Source organism: Pseudonaja textilis, chromosome 8, assembly GCF_049901715.1.
Source record: "Pseudonaja textilis isolate UNSWEBS1 chromosome 8, rPseTex1.2, whole genome shotgun sequence".
NCBI classification, from domain to species: Eukaryota; Metazoa; Chordata; class Lepidosauria; order Squamata; family Elapidae; genus Pseudonaja; species Pseudonaja textilis.
In genome coordinates, this window is record NC_141997.1 from 35,643,104 (window position 1) to 35,662,933 (window position 19,830).

The following is a 19,830-nucleotide window of genomic DNA, read 5'->3' on the forward strand; positions in this document are numbered from 1 at the left end:
GCATGGGACTTGATAAAACCAAGGTCTCCAATCAGATTGTTGAGGTCTTTCTGATTGTAGTACGGTTTTCTCTCTTCAGCCCCAACAGTGAAATTGTATTTTGCATCTGCAATATCTTTCTCAATGTCTGACTTGTTTCCCTCTCCTGAACATGGCTGATCCCTCTCAGGAGGGATGTGAGAATGGGGATCTCAAGGCAGTGTGGTACTGAAGCGATGGGTGAAGAAATGTCTGGATATATGAAAGGAGGCAGGCTCTTGTCATTTTGGCATTTGCAGGGGTCCACCATGTAGAAATAACATTTGCTTGAGGGATCAGTCAGTTCCCGTCAAATTCTTGGGATAGAAAACTTCATCTCTCTCTTTTCTCCCTTGTCCAGCCTGTAAACATAGCCAAAATTATACAAATTAAAATAAACACACACACAATTTCACACATTACCTAATATTGTGCAAGATATTACTATACAACATAATATATATATTGTATTTTCCTAGAAGACTGAAAATAGTGATTATCTTTTTAAAAAATTCAACTCTTTTAAACTGTAATAAATCACTGAAATTCCATCTACTGAGCAGCAGTTATTCATCTTACCTTCAAGAGTTTTGTTACCTTGTTCACATATGAAATGACATGGCCAGGGCTTGTCTTCATCCCCAACAGGTATGCTGAAGTACGCTTTGTAGGCCTCACACATCTTAACTGACACTTTCACCAAGTACTTTTTCACTCTTGTCTTGATAAATTGTCCACACACCTAGCAAAATGCATCTGCTGGAAGCAAACAACCACTTGATGCTATCTAAATAAAATATTGCTATTCACTAGTCTCTTGCTCAGCAATTAGATAAACTAAAATGCTGGTTTAAGGCACCTGAATTTTGATAATTGAATGAATACTACTGGATAATCCCAGAAAGTTCTAAAAGACTCCAGAAAGATCTAGCATTTTTTCCAACTGGATCTGTGGAAGTGTGAAGCACTCAAAAACCACCCTCTGTATCACCACTACTGAGGAGAGCTGTTTTTAGCTTAGCTGAGGTGCAGCAATCTGCTCTGCCATGCGAATCAGCTGAGCTAAAAAATAAGGGAACATAGGACAGGAAAGGCCAGGAAAGGTGGGTGGGTGGGACCAGCCAGAGATGGTATTTACCGGTTCTCCAAACTACTCGAAATTTTCGCTACCGGTACACCAGAACCAGCTGAATACCACCTCTAGTTGTGCGTATTTGCAGGAATAGAATTCCCAAATGATTGTCCCAAAATCACTAAGTGCCAGGCATGTTACTTGCAGGTCTAGAACACATGGAGGAGAGCTTCTTGGTCCAAAGTGGCACAACATGCCTATCATGCATTTTGAAGAATTAAAACATAAAAAGCATATTGAAGGACTACAAATTATCATCTCTCAGTGACTGACTCAATATCATTCAGCTACATATCATGCATATTGCAGGAGTGATTGACTCAAACTCACTTAGCTGCCTGTCAAGCCTATTGTAGAAATAGAAATAACCATCTCATGCTTATTGACCCAAAGTCACTCAGCCAGCTGTAATTCATATTGCAGGAGCAAAACTCACATTTGCTCAAAGAATTCAGCCAGCTTTCATGCATATTGCAGAATAGAACTCTCATTCTCATGTTGATTGAACCTGTCACTTATCCACCAATCCTGCTTATGGCAGCAGTAGAAATCACTATACCTGTTGAAAGAATACAAGTCGATTGGTTATTGGCCCAAAGCTATTTAGCCATCTGACATGTGCATTGCAGAATTAAAACACACCTGATCCTGGAGATCTGCCCAAAGTGAATCATATACCTGTAGTGTGCATTACAGTAGAACTCAGAATGCTTATTGCAGGAACTGAAGTCCCCATCTCTTGGTTATTAGCCCAAACTCACTCAAATAGTTATCATATTGCAAGACTAAAACTCACCTTCTCTGGTTGTTTAACTCAATCACCTATCCAAAAGTCATGCTTATTGCAGTTATAGAATTCATCATACCTATTGTAGGAATAGAAATAAAAATATCTTGGTTATCGGTACAAAGTCACTCAACAAACTATCATGTGGACCCCAGGAGTAAAATTCACCTTTTCCTTGTGATTTGTACAAATTCAGGGAAAGAAATAACAATATCCTGGTCATTGGCTCAAAGTCACTTAACCAACTATTGTCCTTACCACAGGAGGTAAACTCACCTATTCCTTGTGATTTGAACAATGTTATTCAGGCAGTGTTCCTAAGTATTGTAGAAAAGAAGTCACCTTCTGTTGATTTATTCAGTCTCATCTCCTCCAGGCTTAATTATCGTAGCAGTAGAACTCATCATGCCTACTGCAGGAATAGAAATAAAAATCTCTTGGTTATTGGCCCTAAGCAATTCAACCAACTATCGTCCATACTCCAAGAGTAAAACTCACCTTTTCCTTGTGATTTGTACAAAATCATTAAGGTGGTTTTCCTGAGTATTGTATAATAGAACTCACCTTCTGTTGTTAATTTACTCGGTCTCAAATCCTCCAGTGATGCTAACCATAGATGTAGAACACATCATACCTACTGCTGAAATTGAAATAAAAATCTCATGGTAATTGGCCCAAAGTCACTCAACCAACTATTGTCTGAACCTAGGACTAAAACTCACCTTTTTCATGTGATTTTCACAAAGCCAATAAGGCATTTTTCATTAGTATTAAAGAAGATAACTCACCTTCTTCTGCTGATTTACTCGGCCATGAATCCTCCAGTTATGCTAAAAGAAGGTGTAGAACCCATCATGCTTACTGCAGGAATAGAAATAAAAACCTGTTGCCCATTAGCCCAAAGTCAGTTAACCAACTATTGCCCATAACAAAGGAGGAAAGTTCACCTTTTCCTTGTGATTTTTACAAAGTAATTCAGGCAACTTTCTGAGTATTATGGAATAGAACTCACCTTCATCTGTAGATTTACATGATCAAATATTCACCAGTCATGCTTACTGTAACTGTAGAACTGATCATGTCTACTACAGGAACAGAAATAAAAATATATTGGTTATTGGCCCAAAATCACTCAACCAACTATTGTCCAGACCGCAGGAATAAAACTCACCTTTTCTAAGTGATTGGTACAAAGTCATTAGGGAAACTTTCCTGAGTGATGAAAGCCATAAGTGTAGAAGTGACCATGCCTACTGCAGAAATTGAAATAAAAATCTCTTGGTTCTTGGCCCAAATTTGCCAAGTATTTGGCCCAAATATTGTCCTCGATACAGGAGGAAAATTACCGTTTTCCTTGTGATATGTACAAAACAATTCAGGCAGATTTCCTGAATATTGCAGAAAAGAACTCACCTTCTTCTCTTGATTTATTCGGTCACATATTCTCTAGTCACACTTATTGCAGATATAGAACTCATCATGCCTACTGCAAGAACAGAAATAAAAATCTTTTGGTTATTGGTCCAAATTCACTCAACCATAACCCGGACCCCACAAATAAAATTCACTTTTTCCTTCTGATTTCTACAAAGACATTCAGGAAGTTTCCCGGAATATTGCAGAGAAGAACTCACCTTCCCATGATGATTGGTTCGGTCTTGAATCCTCCAGACATGATTATCGTAAGAGTATAACACATGATGCCTATTGCATAAATAAAGAAAAAAAAGTGTTAGTTCTTGGGCCAAAGCCACTAAACCAACTATCATGCGGACTCTATGAATAGAATTCACCTTTCCCTTGAGATTTGAAAAAAGTCATTCAGTAAGTTTTCCTGAGTATTGCAGAATAGAACACACCTTATTGTTTAGATTTATTCGGTCACATATTCTCCAGTGATGCTTATGTAGAGGTAGAACTCATTATGCCTACTGCAGGAACAGAAATAAAAATCTCTTGGTTAAAGGCCCATCATCACTCAACCAACTATCGTCCAGACCCCAGGAATAAAACTCACCTTTTCCCTGTGATTTGTACAAAGTCATTCAGGAAACTTTCCTGAGTATTGTGAAATAGAACTGACCTTTTCCTGTTGATTGATTAGGACCCATATCCAGAAGAAACATTTACCATAGGTGTAGAAGTAATCATGCCTACTGCAGGAACAGAAATGAAAATCTCTTAGTTCCGGGGCCAAAGTTGTTCAACCAACTAGTGTCCTCAACACAGGAGCAAAAGTAACCAAGTTTTCCTGAGTATTGGAGAAACCTCACATGTTCTTCTTGATTTATTCAGTCATGTATTCACCAGTCACGCTTATTGGAGATTTAGAACTCATCATGCCAACTGCAGGAACAGAAATAAAAATGTCTTGGTTATAGGTCCATAATCACTCAACAAACTGTGGTCCGGACCCCAGGAATAATACTCACCTTTTCCTTGTGATTCCTACAAGGTAATTCATGCAGCTTTCCAGACTATTGTGAAATAGAACTCACCTTTTCCTGTTGATTGACTAGGACCCATATCCTGAAGAAACACTTACCATAGGTGCAGAAGTGATCATGTCTACTGCAGAAACAGAAATGAAAATCTCTTAGTTCCAGGGCCAAAGTCGTTCAACCAACTAGTGTCCTCAACACAGGAGCAAAAGTAACCAGGTTTTCCTGAGTATTGGAGAAACCTCACCTGTTCTTCTTGATTTATTCAGTCATGTATTCTCCAGTCATGCTTATTGGAGATTTAGAACTCATCATGCCAACTGCAGGAACAGAAATAAAAATGTCTTGGTTATAGGTCCATAATCACTCAACAAACTGTGGTCTGGACCACAGGAATAATACCCACCTTTTCCTTGTGATTCCTGCAAGATAATTCATGCAGCTTTCCAGAGTATTGTGAAATAGAACTCACCTTTTCCTGTTGATTGACTCGTCCCGTATCCTGAAGAAACACTTACCAGTTGGTTCAGAAGTCATAATACATACTGCAGGAACAAAAATATAAATGTCTGAGTTCCAGGCCCAAAGTCACTCAACCAACTATTGTCCTCAACACAGGAGCAAAAATAACCGACTTTTCCTGATTGTATAATAGAAATCAGCTTATACTCTTCATTTATTTGGTCACAAATTTCACAGTCACAGTAATTGCAGATGTAGAACTCATCATGCCTACTGTAGGAAAAGAAATAAAAATCTCTTGGTTATTGGTCCAAAATCATTCAACCAACTATTGTCTGGACCCCAGGAATAAAACTCACCTTTTCCTTGCGATTCCTAAAAAAAATCATTCACGCAGCATTCCAGAGCATTGTGAAACAGAACTCACCTTCTCCTGTTGATTGACTCGTCCCGTATCCTGAAGAAACACTTACCATAGGTGTAGCAGTCATCATGTCTACTGCAGAAACAGAAATTAAAATCTCTTAGTTCCGGGGCCAAAGTCGCTCAACCAAATACTGTCCTAAACACAGGATGAAAAGTAACCTTGTTTTCCTGAGTATTGTAGAACAGAACTCACCTAGTCCTCTTGATTTATTTGATGATGTTTTCTCCAGTCATGCTTATTGGAGATGTAGAACTCATCTTGCCTACTCCAGGAACAGAAATAAAAATGTCTTGGTTATAGGTCCATAATCATTCAACAAACTATGGTCCGGACCCCAGAAATAATACTCACCTTTTCCTTGTGATTCCTACAAGGTAATTCACACAGCTTTCCAGAGCATTGTGAAATAGAACTCACCTTTTCCTGTTGATTGACTAGGACCCGTATCCTGAAGAAACACTTACCATAGGTGCAGAAGTGATCATGTCTACTGCAGAAACAGAAATGAAAATCTCTTAGTTCCGGGGCCAAAGTCGTTCAACCAACTAGTGTCCTCAACACAGGAGCAAAAGTAACCAAGTTTTCCTGAGTATTGGAGAAACCTCACCTGTTCTTCTTGATTTATTCAGTCATGTATTCTCCAGTCATGCTTATTGGAGATTTAGAACTCATCATGCCAACTGCAGGAACAGAAATAAAAGTGTCTTGGTTATAGGTCCATAATCACTCAACAAACTGTGGTCCGGACCCCAGGAATAATACTCACCTTTTCCTTGTGATTCCTGCAAGATAATTCATGCAGCTTTCCAGAGTATTGTGAAATAGAACTCACCTTTTCCTGTTGATTGCCTCGTCCCGTATCCTGAAGAAACACTTACCATAGGTGTAGCAGTCATCATGTCTACTGCAGAAACAGAAATTAAAATCTCTTAGTTCCAGGGCCAAAGTCGCTCAACCAAATACTGTCCTAAACACAGGATGAAAAGTAACCTTGTTTTCCTGAGTATTGTAGAACAGAACTCACCTAGACCTCTTGATTTATTTGATCATGTATTCTCCAGTCATGCTTACTGCAGATGTAGAACTCATCATGCCTACTCCAGGAAGAGAAATAAAAATCTCTTGGTTATTGGTCCAAAATCACTCAAACAGCTATCTTCCGGACCCCAGGAATAAAACTCACCTTTTCCTTTTGATTCCTAAAAAAGTCACTCATGCAGCTTTCCAGAGTATTGTGAAATAGAACTCACCTACTCCTGTTGAATGACTCGGTCCCGTATCCTGAGGAAACACTTACCATAGCTGTAGAAGTCATCATGCCTATTGATGGAACAGAAATGAAAATCTCTCAGTTCCGGGCCTAAAGTCACTCAACCAACTACTGTCCTCAACAAAGGAGGAAAATTAACCTTGTTTCCCTGAGTTTTGTAGAACAGAACTCACCTTTTCCTCTTGATTTATTCAGTCATGTATTCTCCAGTCATGCTTACTGCAGATGTAGAACTCATCATGACTACTTCAGGAACAGAAATACAAATCTCTTGGTTATAGGCTCATTATCACTCAACCAACTGTCATCCAGACCCCAGGAATAAAACTCACCTTTTCCTTGTGATTTGTACAAAGTCATTCAGGAAACTTTCCTGAGGATTGTGGAATAGACTCACCTCTTCTTGATGATTTGGTACGGTATCCTGAAGAAACACTTACCAGTTGGTTCAGAAGTCATAATACATACTGCAGGAACAAAAATATAAATGTCTGAGTTCCGGGCCCAAAGTCACTCAACCAACTATTGTCCTCAACACAGGAGCAAAAATAACCAACTTTTCCTGATTGTATAATAGAAATCAGCTTATACTCTTCATTTATTTGGTCACAAATTTCACAGTCACAATTATTGCAGATGTAGAACTCATCGTGCCTACTGTAGGAAAAGAAATAAAAATCTCTTGGTTATTGGTCCAAAATCATTCAACCAACTATTGTCTGGACCCCAGGAATAAAACTCACCTTTTCCTTGCGATTCCTAAAAAAAATCATTCACGCAGCATTCCAGAGCATTGTGAAACAGAACTCACCTTCTCCTGTTGATTGCCTCGTCCCGTATCCTGAAGAAACACTTACCATAGGTGTAGCAGTCATCATGTCTACTGCAGAAACAGAAATTAAAATCTCTTAGTTCCCGGGCCAAAGTCGCTCAACCAAATATTGTCCTAAACACAGGATGAAAACTAACCTTGTTTTCCTGAGTATTGTAGAACAGAACTCACCTAGTCCTCTTGATTTATTTGATGATGTTTTCTCCAGTCATCCTTATTGGAGATGTAGAACTCATCATGCCAACTCCAGGAACAGAAATAAAAATGTCTTGGTTATAGGTCCATAATCACTCAGCAAACTATGGTCCGGACCCCAGGAATAATACTCACCTTTTCCTTGTGATTCCTACAAGGTAATTCACGCAGCATTCCAGAGCATTGTGAAACAGAACTCACCTTCTCCTGTTGATTGCCTCATCCCGTATCCTGAAGAAACACTTACCATAGGTGTAGAAGTCATCATGTCTACTGCAGAAACAGAAATGAAAATCTCTTAGTTCCAGGGCCAAAGTCGCTCAACCAAATACTGTCCTCAACACAGGAGGAAAAGTAACCTTGTTTTCCTGAGTATTGTAGAACAGAACTCACCTAGACCTCTTGATTTATTTGATCGTGTATTCTCCAGTCATGCTTACTGCAGATGTAGAACTCATCATGCCTACTCCAGGAAGAGAAATAAAAATCTCTTGGTTATTGGTCCAAAATCACTCAAACAGCTATCTTCCGGACCCCAGGAATAAAACTCACCTTTTCCTTTTGATTCCTACAAGGTAATTCACGCAGCTTTCCAGACTATTGTGAAATAGAACTCACCTTTTCCTGTTGATTGACTAGGACCCGTATCCTGAAGAAACACTTACCATAGGTGCAGAAGTCATCATGTCTACTGCAGAAACAGAAATGAAAATCTCTTAGTTCCGGGGCCAAAGTCGTTCAACCAACTAGTGTCCTCAACACAGGAGCAAAAGTAACCAAGTTTTCCTGAGTATTGGAGAAACCTCACCTGTTCTTCTTGATTTATTCAGTCATGTATTCTCCAGTCATGCTTATTGGAGATTTAGAACTCATCATGCCAACTGCAGGAACAGAAATAAAAATGTCTTGGTTATAGGTCCATAATCACTCAACAAACTATGGTCCGGACCCCAGGAATAATACTCACCTTTTCCTTGTGATTCCTACAAGGTAATTCACGCAGCTTTCCAGAGCATTGTGAAATAGAACTCACCTTTTCCTGTTGATTGACTAGGACCCGTATCCTGAAGAAACACTTACCATAGGTGCAGAAGTCATCATGTCTACTGCAGAAACAGAAATGAAAATCTCTTAGTTCCGGGGCCAAAGTCGTTCAACCAACTAGTGTCCTCAACACAGGAGCAAAAGTAACCAAGTTTTCCTGAGTATTGGAGAAACCTCACCTGTTCTTCTTGATTTATTCAGTCATGTATTCTCCAGTCATGCTTATTGGAGATTTAGAACTCATCATGCCAACTGCAGGAACAGAAATAAAAATGTCTTGGTTATAGGTCCATAATCACTCAACAAACTATGGTCCGGACCGTGGAATAAAACTCACCTTTTCCTTGTGATTCCTGCAAGATAATTCACGCAGCTTTCCAGATCATTGTGAAATAGAACTCACCTTTTCCTGTTGATTGACTCGTCCCGTATCCTGAAGAAACACTTACCATAGGTGTAGCAGTCATCATGTCTACTGCAGAAACAGAAATTAAAATCTCTTAGTTCCAGGGCCAAAGTCGCTCAACCAAATACTGTCCTAAACACAGGATGAAAAGTAACCTTGTTTTCCTGAGTATTGTAGAACAGAACTCACCTAGACCTCTTGATTTATTTGATCATGTATTCTCCAGTCATGCTTACTGCAGATGTAGAACTCATCATGCCTACTCCAGGAAGAGAAATAAAAATCTCTTGGTTATTGGTCCAAAATCACTCAAACAGCTATCTTCCGGACCCCAGGAATAAAACTCACCTTTTCCTTTTGATTCCTAAAAAAGTCACTCATGCAGCTTTCCAGAGTATTGTGAAATAGAACTCACCTATTCCTGTTGAATGACTCAGTCCCGTATCCTGAGGAAACACTTACCATAGCTGTAGAAGTCATCATGCCTATTGATGGAACAGAAATGAAAATCTTTCAGTTCCGGGCCTAAAGTCACTCAACCAACTACTGTCCTCAACAAAGGAGGAAAATTAACCTTGTTTCCCTGAGTTTTGTAGAACAGAACTCACCTTTTCCTCTTGATTTATCCAGTCATGTATTCTCCAGTCATGCTTACTGCAGATGTAGAACTCATCATGACTACTCCAGGAACAGAAATACAAATCTCTTGGTTATAGACTCATTATCACTCAACCAACTGTCATCCAGACCCCAGGAATAAAACTCACCTTTTCCTTGTGATTTGTACAAAGTCATTCAGGAAACTTTCCTGAGGATTGTGGAATAGACTCACCTCTTCTTGATGATTTGGTACGGTATCCTGAAGAAACACTTACCAGTTGGTTCAGAAGTCATAATACATACTGCAGGAACAAAAATATAAATGTCTGAGTTCCGGGCCCAAAGTCACTCAACCAACTATTGTCCTCAACACAGGAGCAAAAATAACCAACTTTTCCTGATTGTATAATAGAAATCAGCTTATACTCTTCATTTATTTGGTCACAAATTTCACAGTCACAATTATTGCAGATGTAGAACTCATCATGCCTACTGTAGGAAAAGAAATAAAAATCTCTTGGTTATTGGTCCAAAATCATTCAACCAACTATTGTCTGGACCCCAGGAATGAAACTCACCTTTTCCTTGCGATTCCTAAAAAAAATCATTCACGCAGCATTCCGGAGCATTGTGAAACAGAACTCACCTTCTCCTGTTGATTGCCTCGTCCCGTATCCTGAAGAAACACTTACCATAGGTGTAGCAGTCATCATGTCTACTGCAGAAACAGAAATTAAAATCTCTTAGTTCCAGGGCCAAAGTCGCTCAACCAAATACTGTCCTAAACACAGGATGAAAAGTAACCTTGTTTTCCTGAGTATTGTAGAACAGAACTCACCTAGTCCTCTTGATTTATTTGATGATGTTTTCTCCAGTCATGCTTATTGGAGATGTAGAACTCATCTTGCCTACTCCAGGAACAGAAATAAAAATGTCTTGGTTATAGCTCCATAATCACTCAGCAAACTATGGTCCGGACCCCAGGAATAATACTCACCTTTTCCTTGTGATTCCTACAAGGTAATTCACGCAGCTTTCCAGAGCATTGTGAAATAGAACTCACCTTTTCCTGTTGATTGACTCATCCCGTATCCTGAAGAAACACTTACCATAGGTGTAGAAGTCATCATGTCTACTGCAGAAACAGAAATGAAAATCTCTTAGTTCCAGGGCCAAAGTCGCCCAACCAAATACTGTCCTCAACGCAGGAGGAAAAGTAACCTTGTTTTCCTGAGTATTGTAGAACAGAACTCACCTAGACCTCTTGATTTATTTGATCGTGTATTCTCCAGTCATGCTTACTGCAGATGTAGAACTCATCATGCCTACTCCAGGAAGAGAAATAAAAATGTCTTGGTTATAGGTCCATAATCACTCAACAAACTATGGTCCGGACCCCAGGAGTAATACTCACCTTTTCCTTGTGATTCCTAAAAAAGTCACTCATGCAACTTTCCAGAGTATTGTGAAATAGAATTCACCTTCTCCTGTTGACTGACTTGGTCCCATATCCTGAAGAAACACTTACCATAGGTGCAGAAATCATGCCTACTGCAAGAACAGAAATGAAAATCTCTTAGTTCCAGGGCCAAAGTCGTTCAACCAACTAGTGTCCTCAACACAGGAGCAAAAGTTACCAAGTTTTCCTGAGTATTGGAGAAACCTCACCTGTTCTTCTTGATTTATTCAGTCATGTATTCTCCAGTCACGCTTATTGGAAATTTAGAACTCATCATGCCAACTGCAGGAACAGAAATAAAAATGTCTTGGTTATAGGTCCATAATCACTCAACAAACTATGGTCCGGACCCCAGGAATAATACTCACCTTTTCCTTGTGATTCCCAAAAAAGTCACTCATGCAACTTTCCAGAGTATTGTGAAATAGAACTCACCTTCTCCTGTTGACTGACTCGGTCCCGTATCCTGAGGAAACACTTACCATAGGTGTAGAAATCATCATGCCTATTGAAGGAACAGAAATGAAAATATCTCAGTTCCGGGCCTAAAGTCACTCAACCAACTACTGTCCTCAACAAAGGAGGAAAAGTAACCTTGTTTCCCTGAGTATTGTAGAACAGAACTCACCTTTTCCTCTTGATTTATTCAGTCATGTATTCTCCAGTGATGCTTACTGCAGATGTAGAACTCATCATGCCTACTCCAGGAACAGAAATACAAATCTCTTGGTTATAGGCTCATTATCACTCATCCAACTGTCATCCAGGCCCCAGGAATAAAACTCACCTTTTCCTTGTGATTTGTACAAAGTTATTCAGGAAACTTTCCTGAGGATTGTGGAATAAACTCACCTCTTCTTGTTGATTTGGTACCGTATCCTGAAGAAACACTTACCAGTAGGTTCATATGTCATCATACATACTGCAAGAACAAAAATATAAATGTCTGAGTTCCGGGTCCAATGTTGCTTAACCAACTATTGTCCTCAACACAGGAGCAAAAATAACCGACTTTTCCTGATTGTATAATAGAAATCACCTTCTACTCTTCATTTATTTGGTCACAAATTTCACAGTCACAATTATTGCAGATGTAGAACTCATCGTGCCTACTGTAGGAAAAGAAATAAAATTTTCTTGGTTATTGGTCCAAAATCATTCAACCAACTATTGTCTGGACCCCAGGAATAAAACTCACCTTTTCCTTGCGATTCCTAAAAAAATCATTCACGCAGCATTCCAGACCATTGTGAAACAGAACTCACTTTCTCCTGTTGATTGACTCGGTCCCGTATCCTAAAGAAATGCTTACTATAGGTGTGGAAGTCATCATATCTACTGCAGGAATAGAAATAAAAATCCCTTGGTCCTTCCCCAAAGTCACCCAACCAACTATTGTCCTCAACATTTCCTTTGTGATTTGGACTAAGTAATTCAGGCAGTTTTCCTGAGTGTTGTAAAAAAGAAGTCACCTTTTTCTGTTGATTTACTTGGTCTTGGATACTTAAACCATGATAATTGTAGGAGTAGAAGTCATCATGCCTACTGCAGGAACAGAAATAAAAATCTCTTAGTTCCAGGCCCAAAGTCGCTCATCCAACTACTGTCTTCAACACAGTAGGAAAATAACCTAGTTTTCCTGAGTATTGTAGAATAGAACTCACCTTTTCCTCTCGATTTATTTGGTCACATAATATCCAGTCATGTTTATTGCAGATGTAGAACTCATCCTGCCTACTGCAGGAACAGAAATAAAGATCTTTTGGTTATTGGTCCAAAATCACTCAATCAACTGTCGTTCAGACCCCAGGAATAAAACTCACCTTTTCCACGTTATTTCTACAAAGTCACTCATACAGCTTTCTTTCTATTGTGGAATAGAAAATCTCTTGGTCCTTCGCCCAAAATCACTCAGCTGTTGTCCTCTCCACATAAGGAAAATTCTCCTTTTCCTTGTGATTTGTACAAAACCATTCAAACAGTTTTCCTGAGTACTGTAGAAAAGAACTTACCTTCTCTTGTTGATTTATTCGGTCTCATATCCTCCTGGCATGGTTATCGTAGGAGTAGAACTCATCATGCCTACTCCAGGAATAGAAATAAAAATCTCTTGATTATTGGCCCACAATCAACCAACCAATAATTCCGTTCCTGCCAGAGATCATCCAAAAGCGCGACCAATGCTGTTTCTGTCCCAAATGCAGGCATGAATCCTTGCTGGTGGAGGTCTAGATAATCCATTTCATCTAGAAACCTCTGGAGCTGCTGCACGACCACCTTCTCAACAACCTTCCCCCAAAAGGGAAGATTGGAGACAGGTCAGAAATTATTCAACATGATGGAATCCAGCAATGGAATGTTATTTTTTTTGGAATGCCATGCAGCATTCATACACATGCTGTATGGAAAATTTAGACAGGGACCAAGCAGAGGGCATTGTAGGACACACAAAAAAGTGGACTTGTTTGAAAAATAAGCTTGGAATGACCCAGGTCACAGTATTCCCTGTACTCTCTGTAAGCTGCACAATAAACTCCATAGATATCTCCCTCCTAGATAACCTGGGGCTGGCCACCATCTGCAACAGTCCTGGTGGTTTTGTCGGGCAACCTCTTTGCCGAAGTGCACCCAGGAAAACTGGCTAGATAGGCCTCTATGTCTTTCTCCATCTGCTGCCACCAAAATTGCCTTTTTACAAGGCGAAATGTTTTCATGAATCCAAATAGTATCATGGCTTAGCTGCAATACTAAGCTCCCCGGGATCAATGGGATAGTTTATTCCCCATCAATGCCAGTCCATCTCTTAAGGACAACTCATCATTGTGTTGTTGGAACCACTCATCTCTGGCCAAGGCTTCTTTTAGAGTTGTCTTAGGTCTTCGGTCAGCTGTGATGCCATTGCTTCCTGCTGTCTCATGAGGGGTGGTACTGCAACTAGTTTGGAGGGAATGATGGAGTTGACGACCACCCCTTGAACACTGTTGCACTGTGGCATTTGTGAGAGTTCATTTGCCAAGATATTTCTCCATCTTGATAGATAGCAGAGAATGAAGTTGAAGCAATTGAAATATTAGACCCATTGGACCTGATTGGGAGACAGCTTTTGGGGACACTTCAGTGCTTCTACATTGTATTCCATCTACACCTCAAAAGGGTGTGGCACTTGCTCAGCAGCTGTCTGGCAGCTTTGACATCGGTACCCATATAAAGGTAGTTGCGTGGATGGCCCTGTATGGGAGGTGCCAGGTTTGGCCTTCCACACAAGCATTGGTCAGCTCTGAGCGGGATCCGTGCCCAGTATGGTGTCTCCCAGGACTCACTGTTTGAGTGGGGTCTTGTCTCTGCCCTTCAGTGTGACCGTGGTGCTCCTTGGCAGTATATCCATCACGCTGGGTCCAAATGTCTATCAGAACCTTGCACTGGCCCCACTGATTTTTTTCAGCGTGGACCACCCTGTCCTTGAATGGCTCAGTGGACTGGTATTCTACCAGCTCAGTCCAGTTCTGGCGTACTGGTAGCTCCAATAAGCAGCAGAGACCAAACCGGTTCTTTCCAATGCTCTGTTGTTGGGCCCACCTGCCATCCTGGGCTCCTATACTAACCTTTATTCCCTGCTTTTAAGGTACAGCTGCTTTGTGTGGCACAGGAGATTGCCACACATCAGCTGCTGAAGTGACAGGGAGACTGTCGAGTCGGAGGTGAGTTGGAAAGCCTCTGAACCTGTGCAAAGTGTGCATTCGGCATGCATGTGCACAAAGTACACCCACCAAACTGGTGGTAAATTTTTTTGAAATACACCGCTGGACTGGCCATTGACATTTGAGCTACTATAAGTCCATGTATTTGCTGTACACTAAATAAAATAAATTAAACCTCAAAAGGAAACTTACTATATTCCAGGGATTGCGTCCAGGTTAGGTGAGCCCAGCAAAGGGCTTCTTTTTCCTAGACAGCCCATTGTCTCTGTCTCACAAAGCTTTTGGGGCATGTAAGCACATGGTTGAAACTATCCTTTTTCATTCTTCTGGAGGAGCACCACCCCCGTGGCCACATCACTGTCGGTCTGCTTGTAATATAAAGGGTTTGTCTGGGTCACGGTGCTTCAGGACCGGTTCAGTGTTGAAAAGATGCTTTAGCTTCTTGAATACAGTTTGGCATTCAAGTGACCAGTTCAGAGCTTGGCTGGGCTTGGATTTGGTCTCCCCCCTTGTCTTCAACAAATTTGTGATCAGTGGGGCTATCTGACTGAATGTGGAGATGAATTGGCGATAGAAATTCGCAAAGCCAAGAAAACTTTACAACTATTTCCTCATTCAAGGGGGCTGTCACTCTAATATCATTCAGACTTTCCTGGATCCTTCTCTATGCCAACTTTCAAGATCTGGTACCCTAGGTAGTCTATGTTGGTCTTATGGAAATCACACTTGGATAACTTTGCACAAAATTGAGTCCTCCGCGGTTTCTCAAGCATCAGTCTTATCAGTTTAACATGCTCCTCCTTGGTTTTGGTATAGATTAATATTACATCCAGATAGATCAGAACTCCTTTTTACAGATGTTTATGCAGGACTTCATTTATTAACTGAATGAACACTGCTGGTTGTAGTCCAAATGACATAATCCCCAGCTGGTAGCAGCCTAGGGGCAGTTGAATGCTGTTTTCCATTCATCTCCTTCCTTAATTCTCCCCTTTGTGAGATGCTCCAACATGTCTTTCATCAATGGGAGTGCATACATATTTCCCTCTATATTTAGCCCTTTATAGGAACCTATCCTTATTTTCTTTAAAAAGCACAGGGACTGCCATCCTTGGTTTGGCTAGTTGAATGAAGCCCTTGGCAATTTTTTCCCCTATGAATTGTGGAGTTCCTCCATCTTTATGGGCGCCACTGAATATAGCTTTGGTAACTTGACCCCAGACATTATCTCAATTGCACAGTCCATGGGCATTGAGATGGAAGTGTGTCAGACTTCTTTTTGCTAAAAACCTCAGCCAGATCGCAGGAATTTTAGGAATTTTTTAGGAATCAATGGCTCTGAGACATCATCTCTTTCTAGTTTATTGGCGGATTCTACTTTTGCTTTCTTAACCACAGGTGCAATGTGGCTTCTTACCACTTGCTCTAACTCTTGCTGATTTAATACTTTCCTTCCCATCCACATTCCTTCACATCTGTCTCTATCCCATTTGACAGACGGGCTCCAATTTTTCCACCACACCAGGCCTAGGACCATGGCCTTTGTCATCCCGAAGGACACAATAAATCAAATAGTCCCTGTGTGGGTCCCGGCTTTTTGGTTCACGGGCTCTGTTTGGCAGATCGCTAGCATTCTGCCTGTTATCAAACCTTCTAGCTGGGAAATGCTGTAGGCTTTCTTAGACTCATCCCTAGCTTTGCTATCACCTGGGGGCTAACCAGGTAACTGGTGTACCCCCACAGGGCCATAAGGATCCCCTCTACACTCAAAATCTCCACCCTAGCAGTCATAGGGATGATGATAGCACTTACCATCAGGTTGTCTTCTCCTTCATTGTTACCCTCATAGAAGACTGGTCCCATCTTGGCAAAGGTCGGAGTTCCCACCCCCTCATTAATGGAGGAGAGAACTCTATAACTTGTTGCCCGGCATGAGTTGTCTCTCTTGACTTCAATGGAAATATTTTCTTCTTTGGTTGGCTTGGAGGCTGCGGAGCCATCATCGATTGTGGTGCAGGATACTTGGCAGCTCAGTGCCCTTCCTTTTCACAGCAAAAGCAGCACCCTCTGGCCAGGAGGTGCACCCCCTTTTCTCCCTCCAGGAGTTGCTTGCTTTTCCATCCCTGGTGTGGAATGTCCCTCATTCACTCCTTTGTGGTTGCGGGCAGTTGCTGGGATTACCCAGTCTTTGACTCTACCGCCTATTGCAGGACTAGAACTCCTCATCTCTAGCTTACTACATTGACCTTTAAATGAAATTGCCTCCCATTTAGGGAGATTCTGTGTGCCCATCTCCTCACAACTGGCTAAGCAGCTCAGCATAACCTGCCACTTGCCAACAGTCTCCCTGAGAAGGGAATCTGTCCCTCTCCCTCCCAGGGACTGAAGTTTATGCAAGTGAGCTGTGTTGGGTCATCTCTTCTCTGATGTCATAATGGAGGGAAAGGAGGAGTCAGAGAGGTCTATGATTGGCAGGGAAGACCAAGCTGCCTCAGATCCCTGACTACCCAGATGGGTTCACACAATACACTGAACCTGATTCCCAGCTGAAGAATCTACTTTGGCTGTATTTACAGCTTATGGCACATCCACAGGCTTAAACCATATTGGTTTATCTGAACATTTTTAGATGCTGTGTTGCATAAAGGGAGCCAAAGTGGCTAATAAAGAGATGATGAAGATGATGATGATGATAATACGATGGCAACCTGTATCAACCACTAGCGCCAGTCAATTATATTTGTGATATATTTTTAAATGTTCAGTTGATCGAATTTCATGTTTAATGAATAAAAGAGATAATGATAATAATAATTTATTTTAAAATAAAAAGTATATTTATAAATTTTAAAATACACACATACACAACCACGAATGCATGCATCCATCCATCCATCCATCCATCCATCCATATATGCATACATACGTGAATCTGAGATTCTGCCGAAACGTTACTACAACTTTAAAAGCACAACTACAATGACATGGGAAAATACCCGAACAAAGCTGAATGCCATATATATATATATATATATGTATGTATATATATATGTGTGTGTGTGTGTGTGTGTGTGTGTGTGTGTGTGTGTTTTCTTAAGTTTTTGCGGGTACTTACATGTATGGCATTCGGCTTTGCTTGGTATTTCATCGTCATAGTAGTTGTGCTTTTAAAGTTAGCGAGCGTTTCAGCAGAATCTCATCTGCCATTACAGAAGCCTGATGATGGCAGATGAGATTCTGCTGAAACGTCGCTACAACTTTAAAAGCACAACTACTATGACGTCGGAAATACCTGAGCAAAGCCGAATGCCATATATATATATATATATATATATATATATATATATATATATATATATATATACACATACATACATACAACACACACACACACACACACACACACACATCCACACACATATACTTTAATATAACAAGATATATGTAATAACAAGATGGAGGTCTAGAAATTGAATGGCGGTAGTATTAGATATGTTTAAATAATATGAAACAATGAAAATAAAATGTAATAACTATGAGTAACAACATTATGTTTATCTGTACTAAATGTATGGTACCCAGATACCACATTGTTCATGCATTGATATGTATAAGCAATATAAAATAAAAAACTTAACATAAAAAAGGAAGTAATTTTAACTGCTTTAACGCAATGCTACCGTCCTTCCCTAGAATCATTTCAGTCCAGCATTTAAAAAGTTTTGTTTGTATTAGTGTGGTTTCTTATCTGCAACAACTTTAAGATGACTGGACTGCAATTCCCGGAATTTCCTAGCAAGCAATAAGAACATCATGATCAGCCACATCCTCTAACCACTTTGAAGCCCTCAAATTTTGACTATGGCTAAAAAAAAAAAAAAGGCCTTTTTTTACCCCAATGCTAGAAATCAAACTGTAAGGCCATCAGGGCAGCAATCTGATTTTCTGTTGCTGCTGCAGTTAGCTTATATTAACAAAGACTTTGAAAGATTGAATTCTTTCCAGATATGAATTCCACACTTGAAAAACTGCATCTAGTGCTGGTGATCATGATACAAAAGAGACGTCAAGACCCCAGAAAGAGTCCAGAGAAGAGCAACAAAGATGATAAAGGGTCTAGAAACTAAATTATATAATGAAGAGATAAAGGTGCTAGATATGTTTAGGCCAGAGGTCTCCAACTTGGCAACTTTAAGACTTGTGGACTTCAACTCCCATCTTGCTGAGGAATTCTGGAAGTTGAAGTCCATAAGTCTTAAAGTTGCCAAGTTTGGGGACCCCTGGTTTAGACTAACAGAAAAGACTTAGAGAAGATATAATAGAGGTCTCCCAATACCTGTCGGAGTCAGGGTAAACCTATTATCCAAAGCACCTGAGGGCAGGACAAGAAGTAATGGGTGGATGATCATTAAAAAGACATCCAATTTCCTGAGAATGAGAAATTAATAAGTGGAACAGCTTATCTCCTGAAGTTATGGGTGCTCCATCACTGAGGTTTTCAAGAAGAGACTGAACAGTCATATAGAGTCTACTGTTTGATTAGGGGTTTGGACTAAAAGACCTTCCAACCCTATTATTCCATGTTCTTTGTTTTATGAAGTATAGTTCCCAAAATTTTCAATAGTGGCTATGTTGACTGGAGAATTCTGGGAGTTGTGTATCATTTGGACTGGGACAACTACAAGGCAATTTTCATACTGGTGTAATAACTGTTATTGATCTGGCCTTCAGTTCTTTGCTTGCTTTCTGAAAACTATTTCTACTGGATTCAGTATGACTTTGTCCTAATTATGGGTTCCTCTGACTTTTCTGCTTTTCTTTTAAAGTCATAAATAGGTAGACAGCCTAATTTTTCAAGATCGTGGCTCCATAGTGAGTATGGGTTATTATAATGTACCTTGGAACTTTGCAGATATACATACTCACATACATCTTCCTTAAAAGGTTTTGATAGGCACATTTGTATTATGCAATGCACTTCTGGAGAAATTACAGATCAACTGGGTGCCACAAAAAGTGAGAAGTTAATGTTACCATGGCAATAAGCACCACTTTCCTT

The 19,830-nt window shown here is 40.2% G+C and overlaps 1 long non-coding RNA gene across 1 annotated transcript; it reads right to left on the reverse strand.

Annotated features, from left to right (window-relative positions):
- Positions 1 to 361: 361 nt before the first annotated feature.
- On the reverse strand, positions 362 to 1,682 carry LOC148125171 (uncharacterized). The gene is made up of 3 exons (XR_015744523.1): positions 1,587 to 1,682; positions 616 to 777; positions 362 to 380 (listed from the first exon to the last, which is right to left on the reverse strand). It is a non-coding gene; the product is annotated as an uncharacterized LOC148125171 (long non-coding RNA).
- Positions 1,683 to 19,830: the final 18,148 nt, after the last annotated feature.